The following is a 25349-nucleotide window of genomic DNA, read 5'->3' as shown; positions in this document are numbered from 1 at the left end:
ATTTAGAGGGAAAGGTCAGAGACTAAAAATTTAATAATGTTCTTTGTTTTGTTATAAATGTCACCAGAGATCTATTGTGTGCATTTGTAAAATGTTTGCATTTGATAGAATTTGCTTAGCAAAAAAAAATTAATAAGGCAGAATGGGAGGATATTTAATTGGGGAAGAGGAAACTATGATGCGATTAGACATGAGTTAGGAAGCATGGACTGGGAGCAGTTGTTCCATGGTAAGGGAACTATCGACATGTGGAGACGGTTTAAGGAACAGTTGTTGGGAGTGATGAGTAAATATGTCCCTCTGAGACAGGCAAGAAGGGGTAAGATTAGGGAACCTTGGATGACGAGAGCGGTGGAGCTTCTAGTGAAAAGGAAGAAGGTAGCTTACATAAGGTGGAGGAAGCTAGGGTCAAGTTCAGCTAGAGAGGATTACATGCAGGCAAGGAAGGAGCTCAAAAATGGTCTGAGGAGAGCCAGGAGGGGGCACGAGAAAGGCTTGGCAGAAGGAATCCGGGAAAACACAAAGGCATTTTACACTTACGTGAGGAATAAGAGAATGGTCAAAGAAAGAGTAGGGCCGATCAGGGATAGCATAGGGAACTTGTGTGTGGAGCCTGAGGAGGTAGGGGAAGCCCTAAATGAGTTTTTTGCTTCTGTCTTTACGAAAGAAACAAACTTTGTAGTGAATGAAACCTTCGAAGAGCAGGTGTGCATGCTGGAATGGATAGAGATAGACGAAGCTGATGTGCTGTAAATTTTGTCAAACATTAAGATTGACAAGTCGCCAGGCCCGGATCAGATTTGTCCTCGGCTGCTTTGGGAAGCGAGAAATGCAAATGCTTCGCCACTTGCGAAGATCTTTGCATCCTCGCTCTCCACTGGAGTCGTACCTGAGGACTGGAGAGAGGCAAATGTAATTCCTCTCTTCAAGAAAGGAAATAGGGAAATCCCCGGCAATTATAGACCGGTAAGTCTCACGTCTGTCGTCTGCAAGGTGTTAGAAAGGATTCTGAGGGATAAGATTTATGACCATCTGGAAGAGCATGGCTTGATCAAATACAGTCAACACGGCTTTGTGAGGGGTAGGTCATGCCTTACAAACCTTATCGAGTTTTTTGAGGATGTGACTAGAAAAGTTGATGAGGGTCGAGCTGTGGATGTGGTGTATATGGACTTCAGTAAGGCATTTGATAAGGTTCCCCATGGTAGGCTCATTCAGAAGGTCAGGAGGAATGGGATACAGGGGAACTTAGCTGCTTGGATACAGAATTGGCTGGCCAACAGAAGACAGCGAGTGGTAGTAGAAGGAAAATATTCTGCCTGGAAGTCAGTGGTGAGTGGAGTTCCACAGGGCTCTGTCCTTGGGCCTCTACTGTTTGTAATTTTTATTAATGACTTGGACGAGGGGATTGAAGGATGGGTCAGCAAGTTTGCAGACGACACAAAGGTCGGAGGTGTCGTTGACAGTGTAGAGGGCTGTTGTAGGCTGCAGCGGGACATTGACAGGATGCAGAGATGGGCTGAGAGGTGGCAGATGGAGTTCAACCTGGATAAATGCGAGGTGATGCATTTTGGAAGGTCGAATTTGAAAGCTGAGTACAGGATTAAGGAGAGGATTCTTGGCAGCGTGGAGGAACAGAGGGATCTTGGTGTGCAGATACATAGATCCCTTAAAATGGCCACCCAAGTGGACAGGGTTGTTAAGAAAGCATATGGTGTTTTGGCTTTCATTAACAGGGGGATTGAGTTTAAGAGTCGTGAGATCTTGTTGCAGCTCTATAAAACTTTGGTTAGACCGCACTTGGAATACTGCATCCAGTTCTGGGCGCCCTATTATAGGAAAGATGTGGATGCTTTGGAGAGGGTTCAGAGGAGGTTTACCAGGATGCTGCCTGGACTGGAGGGCTTATCTTATGAAGAGAGGTTGACTGAGCTCGGTCTCTTTTCATTGGAGAAAAGGAGGAGGAGAGGGGACCTAATTGAGGTATACAAGATAATGAGAGGCATAGATAGAGTTGATAGCCAGAGACTATTTCCCAGGGCAGAAATGGCTAGCACGAGGGGTCATAGTTTTAAGCTGTTTGGAGGAAAGTATAGAGGGGATGTCAGAGGCAGGTTCTTTACGCAGAGAGTTGTGGGAGCATGGAATGCGTTGCCAGCAGCAGTTGTGGAAGCAAGGTCATTGGGGTCATTTAAGAGACTGCTGGACATGTATATGGTCACAGAAATTTGAGGGTGCATACATGAGGATCAATGGTCGGCACAACATTGTGGGCTGAAGGGCCTGTTCTGTGCTGTACTGTTCTATGTTCTATGTTCTATGTTTAAGATTATGGAGAGTGATGGGTTAAAGACCAACTGGGAGTTCAGTACATATTTGAGCATATTGAAAGGAAATTTCAGCTTTGTCAAGGGATGGGAAAAGTCAAGCGATGAGGTGCAGGGACACTGACCTTGACTAATGTGACCTCTTATCTTGGACCTGGATGGAAAAAAAGACATCTTTCTCAATCAAACTGGCCTGGCTTACTAAAAACCGAAGGAACTGTAGATAATGTAAATCAGACAAATCCACATGTACCCTACCATACTGTTCTTAACCTGTAAAATTTTTCTTAGTCTCCTGTTTTGACAACAACACTTTGATGAATTGTTATGATCGCTCTACCTTAATTAGTTTGTGCAGTTTGTGTTACTTTGATTAGACCTTCAGTATGCAAATCTTATACCTATCATGTTATTCCAGCTGTTTAGTTTGGCTCCAGCACTACCTTATTTTTAGAGATAGTAGGAACTGCAGATGCTGGAGAACCTGAGATAACAAGGTGAAGAGCTGGATGAACACAACAGGCCAAGCAGCATCTTAGGATCAGGAAAGCTGATGTTTCAGGCCTGGACCCTTCTGAAACGTCAACTTTCCTGTTCCTAAGATGCTGCTTGGGCTGCTGTGTTCATCCAGTTCTACATCTTGTTACCACCTTATTTTTAATTTTGCGTAATTATCTCTCTGCTTCAGTTAATTAGATTATAGGTCATCCTTTCACTTACTATTCAGCTGTTGACTCTTTACTCACACTGTCTGACACTTCCGATCACCTGCAGAGACTTGTTATTCAGCATGTTGACACCCCACTCACATTATTTACACACTCACATTCTGTGCTTGTGTACTTTTCCTCACTGCACCTGACAAAGGGGCAGCCTTGTGGTTTCAAATAAACCTGGTAGACTATAACCTGGCATCGTGTAACTTCTATCTTTGTCCACCCCAGTCCTATGCCAGCACCTCCACATCATGACTACCATTGACACCACCAACTGCAGCTCAAAGTAGAGAGGATCTCCAAGAAAATTGCACATATCGACACTGACATCAGGTTTCTGCACAGATGCAAGAAAGCAGAGAAGATCCTGAAAGGACTGCAGATCATAAACCCACTCAAATCGACCTACAACACAGACTGAGCTGAGGGACTCCTCCGTGGCATCTCTTGCACACTCTTCAATCATTTTGCGCACTCGTTCTACAGCTGACACCGCAAACTTGAAATCGTGATAGAGTCCATATTCTCATCTTGCCACTCAGACAAGGCAACGGAACTACATCACCTACATGCACACCAAGAACAGGAAACTAGAGAAACTTGGCATCACCACCAACAGTAACCAAGCCTCTCTCAGTACCCCAGTTGAAACCAATACCACCACAGGGAAATTCATGGTCAACTTTGTCTGACCACACTCTCTTCAGCCAGGTGAGATCAAAGCTCTTAACAAAGGACCCAATTTCTCCTCCATTACAAAAGTGGACCCCATTGATCTCACGGCAGACTCAGAGGAGTTCATCAGGCAAATGAGGATCTAGGAATTCTTCTACAAGCCCCAGCAACAAGCCCAATGAGACATCCAATGAATTGGAACAGTCGTTAGAGAGATCCTCAGTGCAGCAACCAAAGAAGAAAGAGCCAACAGGAAATGAGTTAACGTCAGGTTCGTTCCCCGCGTTCACAAGATAACGTAGACTGTCACCCAAGCACAACACAATGCCGTCCATGCTCTCAAGACGAATCACAACGTTGTCATCAAACCAGTGGATAAAGGAGGATCCACCAACATACAGAATAGAATGGACTACTGCAAAGAAGCATACCAACAACTGAACAACCAGGAACACTACCTGCCAATCCAACCAAAGAACACACCTGTCAACTCAACAGACAGATCGAGACCTTTGATCCAGACCTTCAGAGTATCCTATGCTCTCTCATCCTGCGTACTTTTCGCATTAATGACTTCTACTGCCTTCTGATGATACACAAAGCCAACAAACTTGGACATCTCAGGCAACAGGACCCAGTGTGAGAACCTCTCTGGCTACGTCAAAGACATCTTGAAACCTGTACAAGGAACCCACAGTTTCTGTTGCCACACCACAGGCTTCTTACAGAAACTCATCTTGACATTTCACTCTCACCATTTGTATAATCTTTCGATCGCTCTGCCGATTGATGTCTCTGCTATAAATTCTGTGTTCTCCACACTTCACCTGACAAAGAAGCAGCGCTCCTAAAATTTGTAGTTTCAAATAATCATGATGGACTGTAGCCTGGTGTTGTGCGATTTCTGACCTTGTCCAGCCCAGTCCAACACCGGCACTTCCACATCTTAAATATACTCCATAAGTGACCATCCACAATCCTCTGTGATACAGAATTCCGAAGATGCGCATCCCTCTGAGTGGAGAAATTTCTCCTCATCTCAAATCTAAAATGATATACCCTTTATTGTGAGACAATGTTCATATTGAATTGTAGAAGTATGGGTATCTTGGAGAATTGTAGACTTTGAGGAGGCTGCAGATATGGTGAGAGATAATGCCGTGGAGAAACCTGTATACAACCATAAGTATTTTAATATTGTAGGCTATTTAATTGGAATCCAATATAGATCAGCGAGCACAGTAAGTAGTGGGTCAACAGGACTTGGTTTGAATTAGGAATCAGGCAGCAAAGTTTTTTGGTTGCACCTAAGTTAATGGAAGTTGAATGAGACTGGGAAAACGTATGTTGAAATAGTCAAATCTCCACTTCATTAGTAAATGTATGCTCAGTTCCTTTGACTTGCATTCTTAAGCAGTGCTAAGTAAGGGTGAGGTTTTGTATATAGGATGTCTGCCAGGGCTGGCAAGAGTTCAGAATCTATTAAACCAGAAGCACTGATAAGTACTCAATACCTAAATCCTGGCAAACTGGTCACTGAGTCCAAGTTACTCATTCCCATTTACTTCGATATTTCAATTCACTGGATTTTCCTACTTGAACCTTTGTGGATTGGAGGGTTTACATTGTTCTCAGCACACTTGGTACCTTATGGTGGATAGATCATTAATTAGAACACAAAGATCACTTGATATCATGTTTTGCATATTAATTGAGCTGTGGATTTAAAATGTTGATTTTTATCAAGTGGATCTTGGCCACTGGAGAGCACTGACTGAGAATGTCTAGGGAAATTCTGCCTCAGGTCCCTCACATTCCTCCAGGAACACACATTTTGAAAAATGTTCAATATGAGATCCATTCTGAAAGCTCCTGTGTTACATGGTTTCTGAAAGCACACATCCATGCATTCAGGCCATTCACCAAATAATATTTCCTTTGGGCATTTACTATGAAGGGATAAACTCCTACTAAATGACACTGACCAATGTAACTGACATCCAGAATTAAGGTCAAGGGTGGTTTTCCAATAAAGTGGAATTTGAGGGTGGTGGATCTTTTGAGTGGGGGGGCAGTTAAAACTAAGTTTCCAGTTTAAAATTGTACACCCTACCTATATTTTGGTGTAATATTTCATTAGAATTTACGGAAAAGAGACAGACCCTGCAGAAGTGTGAGATACTGCCCCCAGTAGGGAATGTATTAACATTTTACAATGGCTCCTGCTCCTTCCATTTGCTACGTATATGCCCAATGCCATTGTAAAGTGGTAGATAGTGCACTGTATGCATGTTCCTCCCTTGAGATGTTGTGTATTTCATTAACATAATTAAATCAATGCCATGCCCAATACTGGCATATCAAGTTGCGATCTTTCAGTCGATATTTTCAAAGTTAGACACAGACAAGCTGTTATGATGTCTGCTTCAACCTTATGATTTTGAAATTTGGATTTCAAACTATCGAGTCCCTCGCAAACACCTAATTGCAAACAATTATAGGTAAGTGAATCTTACAGCCAACTGTGGCTGCAGCACATCCTATTATTTAAGGATGGAGCAACATGTAAAGACTCTTAAGAGTCCTGACTGTCTGTCTCCACATTTCATGTTGGACAAAAATTGAAACCCAATGTTCACTAACAACTTGCTGTTACAACATGATGACCTCTCCCACACAAACTAGAATGGTACAGCTCATTTGCAGAGATTCATTGCATGGACTCGATGTCCCTGATTTTAAACTGGAAATATGTGAATTGGACTCACTGATTTCCATGTTCAGTTCCTAGTGAGTGGGTCTCCACAATTGGTCATTTTGTGGAATTATCATTCTACATTGCACATGAGACTTCAGCAATGTATGACTTCACTGATGTCTTCGTCCCATATCTAAAATGTAACAGTGAAACTCGCTGTAGTGTGAGCTGTGATTGTCTTGATTCCTATCCCCTCAAGATCTACTTACACCCTTGCTGCAGGGGTCTTGAGTTGATGAAATGTGTAAGTCTTAGGTGTCTTTTTTCAACCCATGAGTCCTTTGTTTGTTGGCTGTACTGCCCCCATCTCACATTTAAAGTTCTCATGCTTGCATCGGAACTACTATAAGGCCTTTCTGTCTCTGTAGCCTCCTCATCCTTTCATTCCTCTGATACTGGTGTGATCCTTCAATTCTGGTCTCTTATGCTCCCCCTTTTGCCTCACCATCAACACCCATGTCTACAATCATCTTGACCCTAATTTCTAAACTTGCTTCCATTACCCTCTCTTGAAATCTTCCTTTTTACATGCTCCTTAAAACTTATTGATATAATGGATCAAAGAAGTATCTCTTTATGTGATTCTATTTGGTCTGATAATACTTCTATGAAAAATCATTTTGATTCATTTGGCATAACAAGACTCACTGAAGCAGCGCACTAGAAATCAAGCCCAACTATTCCCAAATCTGCCACAGCTTTAAACAGTACGCTAAGATCCTCCAATTTACCTGTCTTCCAGACCCACGTTGATAGGTTTATGTACTCAACAAGAACAATGCTTGCAGATAAAGAAATTGTGAATTTTGGCACGTACTTCTTCTAGTTAAGACTCTACTCCTTTTATAAACCCCACTCCTGCCCCCTCCCCCTACACATACGCCGCACACACACACTTCTGATGATTATTGTGTTGGCCAGAACATTGCTTCACAGTTGTTCTTTGTTGGATGTTTCCACTGGTTTGCAAGAGGCATAGGAAGGCTGGTTCACTTATGAATGGTATCTGGCTGATTAATTAAAAGTCACAGTTTAAAGCAACTACTGCAGTGAGATAAGCTGTTTTTTTTAGGCTTAAAGTAGCTTGCTGCAGAGACAGAGATTTTAAGCTTCTCATAATCTGAAGGTTTCTGTGCTACTGACTCACAACTCCAAGCTACCTGAAAACCAATCACATAGTTGCTGGGAACAGAAGACCGTGGTCATCAATAATAGATCAATGGTTCATAGGCAAATCAGCTTCTTGTTATCAAGCCAAGCTCCCTCTGTATGCAAGTCCTACGCTCCAGCTCATCTACAAACTACACTCCAATGACTGGTTCACAAGCAGCTGCACAGATGTTGTTACAGTGAGCAGCTGGTAGCTTGCCTTCAAACTTACAGCAATCCTACAGGCATCCTTGGCTTTTAAAACAGTTCTTTTCTCAGTTTAGGCCACAATATTTAAAATGGCATAAACTGAAAATGCATGATTTTTACATGGTTGCCACATAAATGCAAAAGTTGTTGACTATATGAAAATGGCATCAGAGCACAGGTAAATTCTCTTACCTTGGGGATCAAGAAATTGGCTGCACTTTCTATATGCACTGGGATTAAATTATTGACTTGGTTTTGTGATGGCACTCTACAAATTCAGGTTAGAAAGTATTAAAGTCAGGTTTCATTGCAAAACTTGAAGGATGTAATCTTAACTGAAATTGCAGTGTAGGACTCAAGGACCTTTTGTACAATACCCTACTGTCCTTGTACATCTCTACTGATTCGCTATGTCTTTAATAATATGGAGATCAGAGTTCTGCACTGTGTTGTACAGGAGAATAAGGTTTGATTGCTCATGACTCTCCAGAGTATTGGTAGCCCTAAGCATCAGGTTCATACCACACTGCCATCTCCATTCTTTCACACAGTCATACACAGAAAATCAGTTTTGTTTTTGATTATTCAATGTGGAAACAGATGTTGAAAAGCATCAGGGAAGAGATAAAATGTAATTCGCAGCCAACACAGGACTACTCACCTTAATAAACTAATGAAATATAATTCAAACCCAATCCCCTCCATCTCACCATAGGTGCCATTTTAATTTCTGTTATTGCCAGATGTGGAAGCAACCCAGAATTAGATTACGAATGCTATCCCTGTTTAATCAAGTCGGTGCTTCATTTATATACATGACTTCCAGCAAGCAGTGATTCCTTTCCTACTTTCTTCACCCATTAGGGGTTGTTGCAACTTTAAGTCCTTTCAAGGATGCTTAAGAACTTGAATTCATTCTGCAAACAAAAATTTGGTATCGATCAAAGTGATCAAGAGCATGTCAGATTGATGTAGTACTCCACCTACTTCACAGTTGCTTTTGGGAATGAAACCTTTTTTTTAACCCAGTCTGTCCAAAACATCACTCCAGCCCTGCATTAACGTGGCTGATCCTGAACTACCCACGTTTGTATCAAACTGCTTCAGGGGTAAGGAGGAGGCACAACACCATCTTCTCCAGCCAGCTACAGATGGACATTCATTAAAAAAAAAGAACTGAGGGTGCTGAAATCAGAAACAAAAACAGAAAGTGCTGGAAAACCTCAGCAGGCCTGGTAGCATCAGTGCAAAGAAATCAGAATTAACATTTTGGGTCCAGTGATGCTTCCTCAGAACTGATGACAGCGAGAAAAGCATTAGATTTTATGCAGAAAATAGAGTAGAGGAAGGGGGTAGGGAATGAATGATAGATGGAGATCGAGCCCAAAAAGATAGAAGGACAGTTGAACAGACAATGGAGTGGATAATGGTCAGACCAGGAGAATGAATAGCTACTAAGGGAGACTATTAGTGGCTAACAATGACTCATGTGTAATACAGACCATGTGATAATAAAGCCTGGTGTGTGGGGTTGGGGTAAGGACATGGCAGAATGTGCCTTCCTTGACCTGATGAGCAATAAATATTGGTTTTGTTAGTGACACATTCCCAATATCTCTTTTTTTTAAGTATCTGTTTCAAGGTTTCCATTCATACAACATAATTAAAATATTAGATTCTTATGAGGTCAGTATATTTCCAGTTGCCAGCAAGGTAGACGAAGTAAATGGCTGGAGATTCATTGTTGAACTGGGAGACCGGCTCCATCTCACAATTTCTGCTGGGCCATCATGCTACATTGCACCTTACAATGTAGCCCTCCGCTCCCTCTGCTCAAATCCGAACCTCACCATAAAACCCACAGAACAAGGGAGGCACAGTTGTAGTATGGCACACTGACTTCTACATTGCTGAGGCCAGACGCCAATTCTCCGACACCACCTCCTACTGCCTCCTGGATCATGACCCCACCCCCAGCACCAACCATCATTTCCCAAACCATCCACAACCTCATCACCTCAGGTGATCTCCCACCACAGCCTCCAACCTTATTGTTCCCCAACCCCGCACCGCCCGCTTCTATCTCCTTCCCAAAATCCACAAACCTGCTTGCCCTGGTCGACCTATTGTCTCCGCCTGCTTCCGCCCCACCGAACTTATCTCCACCTATCTGGACACCATTTTCTCCAACTTGGTCCAGGAACTCCCTATCAACGTCCGTGACACCACCCACACCCTCCACCTCCTCCAGAACTTCCAATTCCCTGGTCACAAACACCTCATTTTTACTATGGACATCCAGTCCCTATACACCTGTATTCCTCATGCAGATGGCCTGAAGGCCCTCTGCTTCTTCCTGTCCCGCAGGCCCAACCAGTCCCCCTCCACCAACACCCTCATCCGCGTAGCCGAACTCGTCCTCACCCTCAACAACTTCTCTTTCAATTCCTCCCACTTCCTACAGACTAAGGGGGTGGCCATGGGTATCCGCATGGGCCCAAGCTATGCCTGCCTCTTTGTAGGTTACATGGAACAGTATTCCTCCATACCTACACTGGCCCTAAACTCCCCCTCTTCCTCTGTTACATTGATGACTGTATTGGTGCCGTCTCGTGCTCCCAAGAGGAGCTCAAACAGTTCATCCACTTCACCAACACCTTCCACCCCAACCTCGAGTTCACCTGGACCATCTCCAACACTTCGTTCACCTTCCTGGACCTCTCTATCTCCATCTCAGGCAACCACCTAGAAACTGACATCCATTTCAAGCCCACCAACTCCCACAGCTACCTAGAATACACCTCCTCCCACCCACCCTCCTGCAAAATTCCATCCCGTATTCCCAATTCCTTCGCCTCCGCCACATCTGCTCCCAGGATGAGGCATTCCACTCCTGTACATCTCAGATGTCCTCGTTCTTCAAGGACCACAACCTCCCCTCCGCAGTGGTCGAGAACGCCCTCGACCGTGTCTCCCGCATCTCCCGCAACTCATCCCTCACACCCCGTCCCGGCAATAACCACCAAAAGAGAATCCCCCTCGTCCTCACATACCACCCCACCAACCTCCGGATACAATGCATCATCCTCTGACAATTCCGCCATCTACAATCCGACCCCACCACAAAAGACATTTTCCATCCCCACCCTTGTCTGCTTTCCAGAGAGACCACTCTCTCCGTGACTCCCTTGTTCGCTCCACACTGCCCTCCAACCCCACCATACCTGGCACTTTCCCCTGCAACCGCAGGAAATGCTACACTTGCCCCCACACCTCCTCCCTCACCCACATCCCAGGCCCCAAGAAGACTTTCCGCATCAAGCAGATGTTCAACTGCACATCTGCCAATGTGGTATACCGCATCCGCTGTACTGTTGTGGCTTCCTCTACAATCGGGGAAACCAAGCGGAGGCTTGGGGACGGCTTTGCAGAACACCTACGCTCGGTTGGCAATAAACAACTGCACCTCCCAGTCGCAAACCATTTCAACTCCCCCTCCCATTCCTTAGACGACATGTCCATCATGGGCCTCCTGCAGTGCCATAATGATGCCACCTGAAGGTTGCAGGAACAGCAACTCATATTCCGCTTGGGAACCCTGCAGCCCAATGGTATCAATGTGGATTTCACAAGCTTCAAAATCTCCTGTCTCCCCACTGCATCCCAAAACCGGCCCAGCCCGTCCCCGCCTCCCTAACCTGTTCTTCCTCTCACCTATCACCTCCTCCTACCTCAAGCCCCACCTTGATTTCCTACCTACCAAACTCATCCCACCTCTTGACCGCCCCGGACTGACCTATCCCCTCCCTATCTCCCCACCTATACTCAACTCTACAGGCTCCATCCCCGCCCCTTTAACTTGTCTGTCTCCTCTCTACCTATCTTCTCCTCTATCCATCTTCAAACCACCTCCCCTTCTCTCCCTATTTATTTCAGAACCCTCTCGCCGTCCCCCTTTTCTGATGAAGGGTCCAGGCCCGAAACATCAGCTTTTGTGCTCCTGAGATGCCACTTGGCCTCCAGCTCCACACCTTGTTATCTCCCATTCTCACCTCTGCCTTAGGTAGCTGGAAGATCAAGTCTCACTCCACAGTTTTGAACACTCAATCCAACCTGATATTCCAGTACCTTACTGAGGAACTGCATTAATACATTGATGGAGATCAAAATTACTGAGATGGCCAGGTTGTCTTGAAGTTGTGAAAGGCACCCCTATGTACAAATGCAATTTCTTCCTTTCTTATGAAGTATTTGATCTCATTGCATGCCTTGCGTCTGTAAGAAGAAAACCCATCAGGAATTTCTCAGAGCAATAAAAGCTCACTTGCAAATATCAGGCCTGCTATGACAACACATTTGAAAAGGTTCTCAGATTTGATGGACAAGTATGGGAAATAAAAAAAACTAATTATAGTGTATTTTTGTTGTACAGCATTTTAACTTGAGAATAGGAGTGAAGCATATTGTGCACAGTAACTCTTTAAACATGAATTTTTGTATTGCTTATATTGCTTTCAGCTTGCTCTAAATAAATGATTTGCTAATTAAGATTATTAATAAAATTATGTCGTTATGTATTAAAAATATGGAAAAAAACTTTCACCTGAAGCAAACCGAATAAGTTGAGATCTAATATACAACTAACATATACTTCAGAGTACAATGGGATCTTGATCAGATGGGTCAATGTACGGAGGAGTGGCAGGTGGAGTATAATTTAGATCAATGTGAGGTGCTGCATTTTGGAAAGTCAATTCAGGGCAGGGCTTATACACTTAATGGTAAGGTCTGGTGAGGGTTGCTGAACCAAGAGACCTTGGCGTACAGTCTCATAGCTCCTTGAAAGTGGAGTCGCAGGTTGGCAGGATAGTGAAGAAGGCATTTGGTATGCTTGCCTTTATTGGTCAGTGCATTGAGCATAGGAGTTGGGAAGTCATGTTGCAGCTGTACAGGACATTGCTTCAGCTACTTTTGGAATACTGTCTGCAATTCTGGTCTCCCTGCTAAAGAAAAGATGTTGTGAAAGTTGAAGGGGTTCAAAAAAGGTTTAGAAGGAGGTTGCCAGGTTTGGCAACAGTGAGAGGCTGAATAGGCTGGGGCTATTTTCCCTGGAGCGTCAGAGGCTGAGTGGTGACCTTATAGAGGTTTATAAAATCATGAGGGGCATGGATAGGGTAAATAGGCCAGGTCTTTTCTCCAGGGTGGGGGAGTCAAAAAGTGGAGGGCATAACTTTTAGATGAGAAGGGAAAGATTTAAAAGGCATATAAGGAGCAACATTTTCATGCAGAGGGTAGTGCATGTATGGAATGAACTGCCAGAGGAAGTGGTGGAGGCTGATACAATTACAACATTTAAAAGACACCTGGATGGGTACATGAATAGGAAGGGTTCAGAGGCATATGGGCCAAATGCTGGCAAATGGGACTGTATTCATTTAGAATATCTGGCCAGCATGGATGAGTTGGACCAAAGGGCCTGTTTCCGATTTGTATATCTCTATGATTCCACAACTCTTCACGTACTTGCACTTATATGTTCATTTAATTCTGAAGAAGACAGTATTATCATCTAAATTTTTTCCAGTTGGCTCTTGGGTGATTGGCAGGACCTATTTTTGTTTGGAATCAGCATCGGAAGATTGAAAGGTGGTGTCTAGATAAACTAGATATGTGGATTTTATTTACTTGTTTGAGTATTCCACAACTGATCTTTGAATTCAGCGTCAGCAAGGTGATGGACATCATTGCGTGGTATGCCATCCTGGATTTTGCTCCATTCTTTCTTAACTTGAGCCAGTTGTTTTGTTCTCACTTGTGATCATCTATGTGGCACTTCCATGTCTCACTGAGGTAGTCCTCTGGAAGTCACACACCTCACTATCCCTGGAGTTGTCACAAATGTGAATTTTTTTTTAAATCAAGCTATCCATGGCCTTCAGTTCCTTGACTGACAATCTTCAGTGAAAAGAAAATAATCACCAGGTTTTTGTACTTACCAAGAAAATAACTTTTATTATGAAGAAATTGTATTTAACCTACGGCAACAAGCAAATATGAATTATTAACTTAAAACTTTTGGTTTAAACTGATTGACAGTGCAACAATCAGTGTGAGGAATTTGAATCTCCGTTGCATCAGTTTTCAGTTTCAAGTTGATGATTCTGATAGAACTTTAATTTCATGCATCTCAAATTCAAAGTGTCTCCAATCCCCGGCTCTAGTTTTCTCTATCTGAACTGGCCCTGTTCCTCTTCAGCCACCAGGGAATTTCCACACTTCAAAGCCTACATCAAACACACTGAGAAATATTGATGCTTCTGACTATGGTTTTGACAGATTGTAGGATTCTAAAGGATTTCATTGGAATCTAAAGTAGAATTTGTCACGGGAAGCTCAAGAACCATTTTCCATTATTTCAATTGTACAAGGACTGCCTGAATATCCTTCGGTTCCTTTTCACCGGGCAACATTGTCATTTCAGAGCATAGAATGAAAGGTATGGATATGATGCTTCTGTAGAGACCATTAAAGGATGTCCCATGCCATTCTGTGCATTTAATTGTGCAGAATTTATCTGCATTTCCATCTTCTCCTGCATAATGGACAGAATTAATACTCCGAGTACGTAACCAAAATTTAAACCCGATGGTATAAATCAATCTGGAGCAAGACACTGAAAGATTGTTTCTTATTCTTGAAACTGAACAAACTTTTTGTTGTTCATCTTTTGCCATGACAAGTTTATGCATTCCACACTCCTGAATTCTGATTTCAGATTCAATACTTTAACATCTGATTTCCAACAAAATAGTGATTTATTCAGTTTAATTTAGAGTTTTCCTTTGAATTGACTAACACCTGACTGAACAGTTCTTACAAAACTGGCAGGGATATTAAAGATGCCAGTCTGATTGCATGTTGAGAGTTTTCTACTGCCTGATGCAGATGGCACATATTACAAAACTGCAAGGCATCCTTATAATGTCTCGGTCAGATAAAATGCTAGTCATCAATAGTTGAATTTTCTGAATTCCCATGGGAATTTCATGTGCTACTCACAATATATTTTTACATTGCCTGGGTAGTACTACTAGCTGTTGAAGAATGACTCATTTCTCATTCATATATTTGTAATGGTGTCTTCATTTCCTCATCAGAACTCCATTTTTAATACAGTAACAGTGCAGAAATCTTTCAGCATGAGATGTCTGCACCAACATGTTTAAAGTTAGAAGTCAAGTTATAGTCCAACAGGTTTATTTGAAATCACAAGCTTTTGGACCAGGACATTCATTCCACTTAAACGATTTACTAACATTAGCTTTCATCAAACTTTCTGGAGGGAATACTAAATCATTCTCCAAACAGTATTTGAATAGCTCCTGTATTCCTTGATATAGTTAGGTTTTCACTTGCAACAATTGAAGGAAAAAGCAGTAAATCACCTTTTGACAAAAGCCTTTCAAATCCCTCATTTAATCTATTCATCTCACAGCAGTGTTTACTCGCTGTTTCCTGTTTGTAGTTAAAGCTACAATTTAACCTGCGACATCTTGCTTTGACTTCCCCTTTAGATTCACTCTACAACCCTCAAAAACACATGGGCTACCATCACAACTTCCGGCATTCTAAATGAAGGTAGAAACACTTTGGTCTTCAGTTTTCACTTCCACCCTCAGTACTTCCCTTTCTGATCACAGGAGGAAATCCTGGGGCATTCCAAAATTGTCCTTTCCTTAACAAAAACAACAAAGAACTGAGGATGCTGGAATCCAGAAATAGAAACAGAAATTGCTAGAGAACCTCAGCACGTCTGGCAGCATATATGGAGAGAAAACAGAGCTAATGTTTCGAATCCGGTGTCTCTTCTTCAGAACTGATTGTGGCTCGAGAAAGGTGGTATTTATGCTGAAGAGGAGGGAAGGGGAGGGAGTGAATGATAGATGGAAATGGAGCCCAGAGAGAGAGCGCGCAGCAGTTGAGTAGACAAAGGAATGGATAATGGTGAGCTATGGACAAAGAAAAGCCAATGATGGGGACCACCAGTGGGTGGAAGTGGGTTGGTCGTGATGAAATTAGTTCATGAGATGAGAAGGCCTGGGGTGTGTGTGTAGGTAAAAGGATGTAGAAGGTGTTCAGGTTCTAAAAGTACTTAACTCGATTATGACTCCTGAAGGCTGATGAGAGGAGAGGGGAATATGTGTCTTGTGGTGCCATCTCACTGGAGGCGGTGAAAATAACAGCTTATGATCCTTAGGATGTGGATACTGGTTGGTGAGGAAGTGAGAACTGGTGCACCTCATCAACGTTGCAGGAGGGAAGAGAAGGAGTGAGGGGTGAAATGCAGCAGATGGGTCAGACAGAGCTAAAGACCCTGTCAACAACAGAGATGGGAAATCCTCAAGTGAGGAAAAAGATGGTTATTTCTGAGGGTCATCCTGTGGAAAATGACATCATCAGAACAGATGTGACAGAGACGGAGAAACTGGGAGAATGGAATGGAGTCTTTATAGGAAGCAGGGTGTGAGGATGGATAGTCAAGGTAACTGTGGGAGTTGGTGGGTTTTGTAGGGGATATGGGTGGCCAGCCTACCCCCAGAAATTGAAACAGAGATGGAAAGGAAGTGAAAGGCGCAGTCAGAGATGGACCAGGTGAAGATGAGAACGGGGTGGAAATTGGAAGCAAAATTGATCAATTTTTCTGATTCAGGAAGAGAGAGGGGAGCATCACTGATGTAACAAAGAAATTGTTGTGAGGAGTGATCCCAGTAGGATTGGAACAAGGAATGTTCTGCATAACCCACAAAGAGACAGGCATAACTGAGGACCACACAGGTACCCATGGCCACACCTTTGATCTGAAGAAAGTGAGAAAAGTTAAAGGAGAAGTTGTTCAGGATGAGGATAAGCTCAGCCAAGTGGAGGAGGGTGGTGGTGATGGATGGGGATGGTTCAGGTATTTTTTCCAGGAAGAAGCAGAGAGCCCTGAGACCATCTTGATGGAGGATGGATGCGTAACTAGATTCTACATTTCAGGTAAAGAGGAGAAGGCTACAGCCTGGAAATTCTGAAACTGATATAAAGCGTTAGAAGATGTTTTCTTTACATTGGCTGCTTGCTATCCTTTCATGCTTCCAACCTCTATCATTCTCCAGTTTAAGGGAGTGGTGGTAAAAAGGCTTAATTTAATGATCAGCCCATAATCATCAGCCATTACTGTACTTGTCTAGCAGTTGCAATCATTTGGTCTTCAACATGGATTCTTATTACATATGGTACTGATTTCTTAAATTCTTCCAAGAAAACAATCTTTCTCACTAATGGTTTCAATTCCTAGTCTTGATTTCCAGCTATCATAATTACTTTGTTTAACCCTTTCAAATTCAATGTAGTTTTGCCCAGGCTGTTTTATTATATTTTTACCTTGCCTGTACTTTTCTGGACCTATTTCACAAGCAGCTAGTATGGCTATTTCTTTTAACAATGCTATAATCCCCAGAAGCTTCCTCTGAAAGTGAAATGTAAATTTCCTGTGCGTTACCTGTCAATTAGGTCTGCAGGGACAATGTCTAGTTTTCCTTTTACCAACATATTTGTCTCATTAATTTCTCAAATCACATCAAAATGACATCAAGCCTATTACTTCAAATTTTTGTAGGGCCTGTACACATCTAAACATCTAAACCTTCCCTTACTGGACTTTAGATAAGTTCTTCTGGCTTCTGAGGTCTTCCTTCTTGACTGTTTTCTGCTGTCTCTCTTGCAACCCCCTTAAATCTTTGGTTCCAGCCTTCTCATTTCCATTTGCATTTTTTTCTTCAAATTTCCTTTCTTTCAACTCTTTTCCTTCCACCGCGCTGCCCTGTAGTTTTTTTTTCATTCTTTCTTCATGTTCAAACTTCTTTCTAATGCCTCACGATTTGGAGGATTTGCTATCCATTATTTCTCTATTGAGCCTAAATGCTGTACTAGCCTTTCAATTATTTCTGCCTTCTTAGAATTCTTAGCACTGGTTGATGAGCCATATGCTACATTATTTGCCAATTCAATTAACTTGGCTTTTTGGATCTCTTGTAAATTTTTCAAGGGCATCTCTTCCATCTGCCAGAAGGCTTCAGGAGTTTCTAGTGCCATTTTATTTTCTATAGTACAGAATCTGGAGCTTTCTTTTATCCCTTTATCATTTACCATTGCTACATCAAATCTTACATTATCTTCATTCCAAACTCTCCCAACTGCAAGCCCCCACACTTTGTCATGAGTGTGCTAGAAATCAAGCCCTACTATTCCTGGAGCAGTCACACATGGGGAAAATGTTAATTGCACTATCCAAAGTCCCCGCTTTACCTTGTTGATGAACTCGGGTTAAAAGAAAAGACTCACCAGCTTCTATACATAATAAAAAAGGAGGAGGCAATGGCCTAGTGATATTATTGCTGTTAATCCAGAGATTCAGGTAATGTTCTGGGAAGCCAGGTTAGAAACCTGCCATAGCAGATGGTGGAAATTGAATACAATTTTTAAAAATCCGGAATTGTGAGTCTAATAATTACCACGAATCCAATTGTTAATTGTTGGGAAAATCCATCTGGTACACGAATGTCCTTTAGGGAAAGAAACTGTCATCTTTACCTGGTCTGGCCTATACATGACTTCAGACCCACAGTAACGTGGTTGGCTTTTAAATGCCTTCTGGGCATTTAAGGTTGGACATTGACCCCCTCCCCCCATCCCATAAATGAATAAAAATGGGGGAAATAAATATATATTAGAAACAAATTGTTTTTAATAAATGGCAAAAAGGACATATGCATTGCTAACATTTAACTCTAAATTTCAAACTCTACCTCCACTTAAATTTCACCTTCACAAGCAAGCATATACACAAAGACCCACAAGACATGGATATTAATGAGGTGAAGAAAACTAAGTCAGAGATACACAGTTTAATAGCACCAATCTGGACCACAGGATTCTAGGAATTGCTTTCTTCTGGCTTCTTCCGGTTCCTTTCATTATATTATTATTGAGATAAAGTTGTTTGCATGTCAATGTTCAGTCTTTCACTCTCTGGTTAAGAATTTACTCCTTCCAGGTCTCCGAAAATTATTTTTTTCTTGTTCAACAGGAGATTTGAATATAAAGTCTCTGAAAGACATGGAGAGATTTTTTTATGCTTTCCTGCTGCATTGAGCCCATACATGTCATTGTCATCTGGCAATCAAAACATCGTTTCCAATTAATTATTTCCTTGTTCGGAATTGTCTGTTTAGTCTCTATCTGTTCTACAAAAAAAGACAAAATTATATACAGCTGACAATGTGCTGCAGCAAATATGATGTTTAAAACTGCAACCATCTCTTTGCATCTTCTGCTTGATTTAAAGCAGTTTTTCAATTTTTAAATGAAATAAATAAAGTGTGGTATTCACAACATTATTTTAGCGTCACTCTTAAAAGAAAGACTTGTATTCATAAGGCACAGTTCGTGACTTCAAGATGTCCTGATGATTTTTAGCCAATGTTTTTTAGTTTACCAGTATAGATATTGTCACAATACTCAGGCCATGCTGGGAAATGTGCTCACAGAAATCTCTGATAAGTAGCAATCTAATAACGACTGAACCATTCAAATGTTTGTCCAGGTGGTGGTTGAGGGATAAATGTCACCAAGAACAGATGGTGGGGTGGGGTGGGGGGGGGCTGCTGGTGGTGGTGGTGGTGTGCTCTCCCTGGTTCTTCCTGGTGCAAAGGAACCTCATCATCCTGAGAAGGCAAGACACCTCTGCCACAAGAGCTCATGAATTAGGAGCACAGTCAACCATTTGGCAATTTGAAATAGCTCTACCACTTGTTAAGATCGTAGCTGAACGGACTGTGTCCTCTACTTCCCTCTGCCTGTAACCACTGACTCCCTTTTCTGTCAACAATCTAAATAATTCAGCCTTGATTATATTTGGTGGCCTAAATTCCACAATTCTGTGACGACATTAATTCCACAAACTAATGATCCTGGTGGGGCCAAAAGAACTAGGACAGGCTGCGGGTGCTCAACATTCAGCTCGTCACCTCCTACAGAATACAATATTGGCTTTTACGCATGACAACTAGGACTGGGTCTGCGGATTCGCAGTAACATCCATATTTCACAAATTAATCCACAAGGTTAAGGTTCTCTAAACATGTAGTTAGATGTGTTGCAGCTTTAGTGGTTTAGATATATGTGTAATGTCGTTCCTCTTAGAAAGCCTCAGATTTCCAGATTGGGAGGAACCATTGTCAGCTCCATGGCATACTTGTTATCTACAATAGGTGAAAGCTGTCACTTCTCCCACAGTGATTCACAGGCTCAGCCTCATACTATTGTTAAATCCCTAAATGTACACAATCTCTTTGTGGTAGGTCTCCCCATCAACTGCATGGGCTTTGTACTTCCCCATGCTCCCAGCTAAATCATCTATCAAAATTTTCATCACCCCCTTCGATATTCCTCCTCCCAACCACGTTCCCATGTATATCAGGTAAATACGTCAGCTCTAACCACCCCATCGAAACCAGGGTGCTGATGACTGCTGATGACCACCTCTTGCACTTTATATTTTGAAATAACCTCTCCACTACTGTAAAGTAAAGCATTCTGCCCCCAATCCCCATAATTAAGTTCCATGGCATCAGTCATACAGCAGTAACCCCTGACATTAGTGGATAGACCACCAGGACTGACCATAGCCCACCCTCTTATTAAATGACTCAGAAGGACTACTCTGAACAATCGATGGCCAGATCCCGCACTGAAATCTGTCCGTCTCCCTGACTGTGTTCCTGCGACTCCTTGGACTGGATGAACTGGGCCTTCAGGCCTCCCTTCTCATACGGTATAGCATGTAAGCCTAGACCATGGCTACCACGAGAGCTGGATTGATGGCATCCATGCCCCCGGACAGATACCACAGCCTTCCCCTCACTTACTGTGCTGGTAATCAGAGTCGGAAGGGTGTCTCCCATCACTTAACTGAGGACTACTCCCATCTACTTCTTACTGTGTGCATCAAAGTAGTCATAAAGTGAGTAGGCACAACTAGGGCAGGCAAGCATCCCTTGAGAGGGACCCTGATCTAAACCAAGAGGACATTGCCTGTCTCTATGTGCAAATTGCCCTCGCAGCAGCCTTGTAATGAAAGATGCAGGTGCACTCCAAAGTCAGCATTGAAATGCATGAGCATACTGTAACTGTGCCATGATGATGCTGGGTGCATGTATGGTGCCAAGATTCATGGCTGTAATGTGCTCATTGCCCGTGCAGTGTGCTCTGAAACACTGGTGTCAGTGTCCAGGAATGGAAGTTCGCAGCAGTAGAGTGGCGAGCTGAATTTGCCAGGTAATTGCTCTGACTTTCAAATCAGGAATTCTAAGTGTTTAGTTTCTATGATTAAATGAGGTTAAGTAATAATGAGATAACACAGTGTGGAGCTGGAGGAACATAGCAAGCCAGGCAGCATCAGAGAAGAAGTAAAGCTGACGTTTCAGGTCGGTACCCTTCTTCAGAAATGGGAGAGGAGAAGGGGACTCTGAAATAAATAGAGAGGGGCAGGGTGTAGATAGCAGGTAGATAGCGGAGCAGATACGGTGGGAGAGAAGACAGACAGGTCAAGGAGGTAGGGATGAAGTTAGTAAAAGTGAGTGCAGTAGGTAGATGTGCGGATTTCTCACTGAGGTAAGAGGGATAGGTAAGTGGGAAAGAAGATGGACAGGTCAATGAAACAGGGATGAGAGGGCGTGTTGGTCATGGGATGAGGCCAGGGGTAGGGAGATTTGAAACCAGTAAAGTCCACATTGAGGCCTTTGGGCTGTAGGCTCCCAAGGTGGAATATGAGGTGCTGCTCATTTAGTTTCCAGGTGGCATTGTTGTCACCCTGGAGGAGGCCTAGGATGGACATGTTGTCCGGGGAGTTGAGGTGGTTCACGACTGGGAGGTGTGGTTGTTTGTCACGAACCAAGCGTAGGTGCTCCACAAAGTGATCTCCGAGCCTTCGTTTGGTCTCACCAATGTAGAGGAGACTCCAGCATCGGCAGTTCTTACTATCCTTAAGTAATAATGAGGCTGTTAATGAGAGATAATCTGTGCAAATAAGCCTCTTGTCACTCACTAGCACCAATCTTGTTTTGCTGTTCAACGCTTGTCTGGAAAATGGGACTTTTTAGTCTCTATATCAAGACAGTTCTCACTAGACATCTCACCTGCTTTTCCCAATGTTCTCTCCATGGCCCATTTCAATCAGAGGCTGGGAAGATTCTATCCTCTCTTTTCTGTAAAGCCCCGAACATAACTGCATCCCAACCTGTTTAGCTGTCTACCATGGAGTTACATCCTGTTAACAGTGAGTCATTAAAAGATCACTTTTGGGTTGGTTCATCAGATATTTGCACAACCTGATCAATATAACAGTGGCCCTGTGATCATAGTATCTATGGTTGGTGTTTATTCTGAACAACACAGTCTTGTTTGTTGCTTTGCTAGCATATAATTGAACTAACCTGTATGGCCGTGACCCCCTTGGGAATATTATTAGCAGTGACAAGGTTTTGGAGTGACAAGGTTTTAGAGTGCACTGATATTCACAACCTCCAAAGACATGGTCTGAAATATTTAAATGTGCTCTAATTAATATCTTTTGAGCACAACCAGATTTATTCAGGTTGGTCCAAAACCCAGGAGATGAGCATTGATATTACAGTCCACCACCCCAACACCTTTCACCAGCAGAACTATATGGTTTTCTTATGATAACATGTGTTTTTGACCTTGTTCACGCAGGGGTGGGGAGACTGTGTGAAGATTCACAAACTTGACTTGTAAACTGGCAATCATCATATTCCATAGCACAAATTACACATATATCAGAAAGCAACTTCCATTCCTCCAGCAAACAAAAATGAACCGTCTGCAAAGACCTGACTGTATTCTTATTGTATCAGTGATAATGGGAACTGCAGATGCTGGAGATTCCAAGATAATAAAATGTGAGGCTGGATGAACACAGCAGGCCCAGTTGGATCTCAAGAGCACCTGTACTCCTGTGCTCCTGAGATGCTGCTGGGCCTGCTGTGTTCATCCAGCCTCACATTTTATTATCTTGTATTCTTATTGTGTTTGGACTAATCCGTGATTAGGCAATTAAAGTCTTCTGCAATGCAGTTGAGCAGAAAAGAAAAACCCTTATTCTGACAATCAGTGGTTTAATCATGAACAGTTTGTATGCTGAATTGCTGATAATTCATCGATTGCTGGGTAGTTCATTCAAAATGTCAGAACAAGTATGAAAGGTCAAAAGTCTCTTTCTGGGCTGTATGATTCCTTGTTGCTTTTGAGCTGTTTCCTGCACCTCAATATTTTTATATTAATCGGCGCGAGGAGGCTATAGCTTCGATCACTCCTTTTTGACCATCCCATCCCCTTTAAGAGATAGTCCTTTTTGAAGTTTCTGTCTGATCTGTGGCAAACCCAAACATGGTTAGTTTCTTCTTGAATCTATATCAGGCTTGCCAATCACTTGAAATGAGGGTTAGGTCACCTTCTGGAGAAGAAATGTGTAAAAAGGAATCGAACCAAACAAAAACACATGGTCTCGTACTGTTTTAAAGAAACCAACAGTGCCTCAGGTTTGAAGGGAACTCGCCTGCTTTCCCATCCCAAAAGAAAGAAAATCAAAAGAATTCACATCAAAAGGCTTGACCATCATTAGGGGGAGGGATGATACCTTGTGGTGCATTTATTTGATTTCATTTTCCCTTACATCTTCACATGAAGGTGATTTATTTTCCTGAGAAAAGAAACTGTTTGCCCATCCATCAGTAATGATCTATAAATTTTTTACTATGAATGATTGTAAAGGCAAAGGAGATCAATGCAATGAGCACAAAGATTGTTTATTATTGATAATGTTTATAAAATGAGCTAAGCTTAATGTCTAGAAACATCATTGCAGCGCTCAGGAACTCAGTGATGTGTCGCTTCTAGATTTATAAACTTTAACAGTGTATACATAATTGAAGGTATGCAATAATGAATGGAAACCCAAATACCTATTTATGCATCAGAATTGAATAAAATAGTCGGCAAGTTTTACCACAGTTGCATGGGGACCTTGGTAACACCATATTTGGTGAACTTATAAAAAGTTGGTATCCTTATTTAAAAAAGGATATAATTGTGTTAGAAGTAGTTCAGACAAGGTTCACTTGACTTATTCTTGGAATGAAAGGCTGATCATATGAATAAATTTAAATAGGTCTTGATTATACCACCATTGGAATTTAGAAGGATGACAAGTAATTGTATTGAAATCTGTAAGGACTAATATAAGGTGGAAAACAGAAGGATTTTTCCTTCGTTTGGGAGAAGGATAAATCTAAATGGCACAACTTAAGAATAAGAGAACTCCCCGTTAAAATGGTGATGAGGAGAAATCAATTTCCTCACAGAGAATTTTAAATGTGAGTTCTCTTCTGCAGAAAACAGTGGAGGATGATCATTCAATTTATTCAAGGCAAAGATAATTGATTTTTGATCAACGTGATCAAGGGTTCTAGGAATCTGACAAGAAAATGGAGTTGTGACAACAATCAGTTTAGTCACAATTTTCTTGAATGTTGGAGCAGGCTCATAGGGCTAAATAGCCTATACCTGTTCCTTGGTGCTAACCCTAGCCCTATTGCACATAGGTAAATGCTTAAAACTAATTGCAAACTTTAATGGCTTTGGTTTTAAATCAGTTTTGGTGCCCTTCTGTACTCAAATTTGGCCCTGCACACACAGTTTTCACTTTGGTGTGATGATTTACAGAGAACTAATGGCAGTAAAGAGTCAGTTTTAATGCCTCCTACTTGATAGAAACTGGTTGGATAAGCAATTAAATTGGTCCCATGGATACGTCTGTATACCTCTGGTCCCTAATTTTAACCTGCTCTTCCAAGCAAAAGAACAGAATGTGTGCCAGAAAACAGTGAGGTCCATAACCACAAAAGGAGATCAGGATCTGATGCTGTCATTGAGCAGACACCACTGTTGTTTTCAAGCCAGGTCATCCTAGCGGCAAATTGATCCAGGTCCCAAAGAGTATGGAAAGATAAGTTAGACTTTTTTAAAAAGAAAATTTCAGTTCCTATTAAGCTGAAATGTTTCTCTAGGACTCAAAAGGGAAACCTTGGAATCTCACTCGTAATTTTCCAACCGCATGGATCTGCTAACCATCTTACCACCTAGTTAACAAGCAGAGGAATTATGGAAATCTTCACCAAAGTCAGGGAACAGTTCCTATCCTGTTTTAGCAGGGAAATGCTGAGGCTTGTGCGTATGAGGCACGAGACTTCAAATCTAGTGTGCTGTCTGCTTCAAAAGGGCTGCGCAATCTCTCCATCAACGTCAGTGCCCACATCCCATTTGCTAGGATTAAAATTTGAACCTATATGCCATTTCCTAGCCTTCAAGATGAGCAGTTATACTTCCTGAATCAAT

Source organism: Stegostoma tigrinum, chromosome 2 (assembly GCF_030684315.1).
Source record: "Stegostoma tigrinum isolate sSteTig4 chromosome 2, sSteTig4.hap1, whole genome shotgun sequence".
Lineage (NCBI taxonomy): Eukaryota > Metazoa > Chordata > Chondrichthyes > Orectolobiformes > Stegostomatidae > Stegostoma > Stegostoma tigrinum.
Note: the sequence above shows the minus strand (reverse complement) of the source record.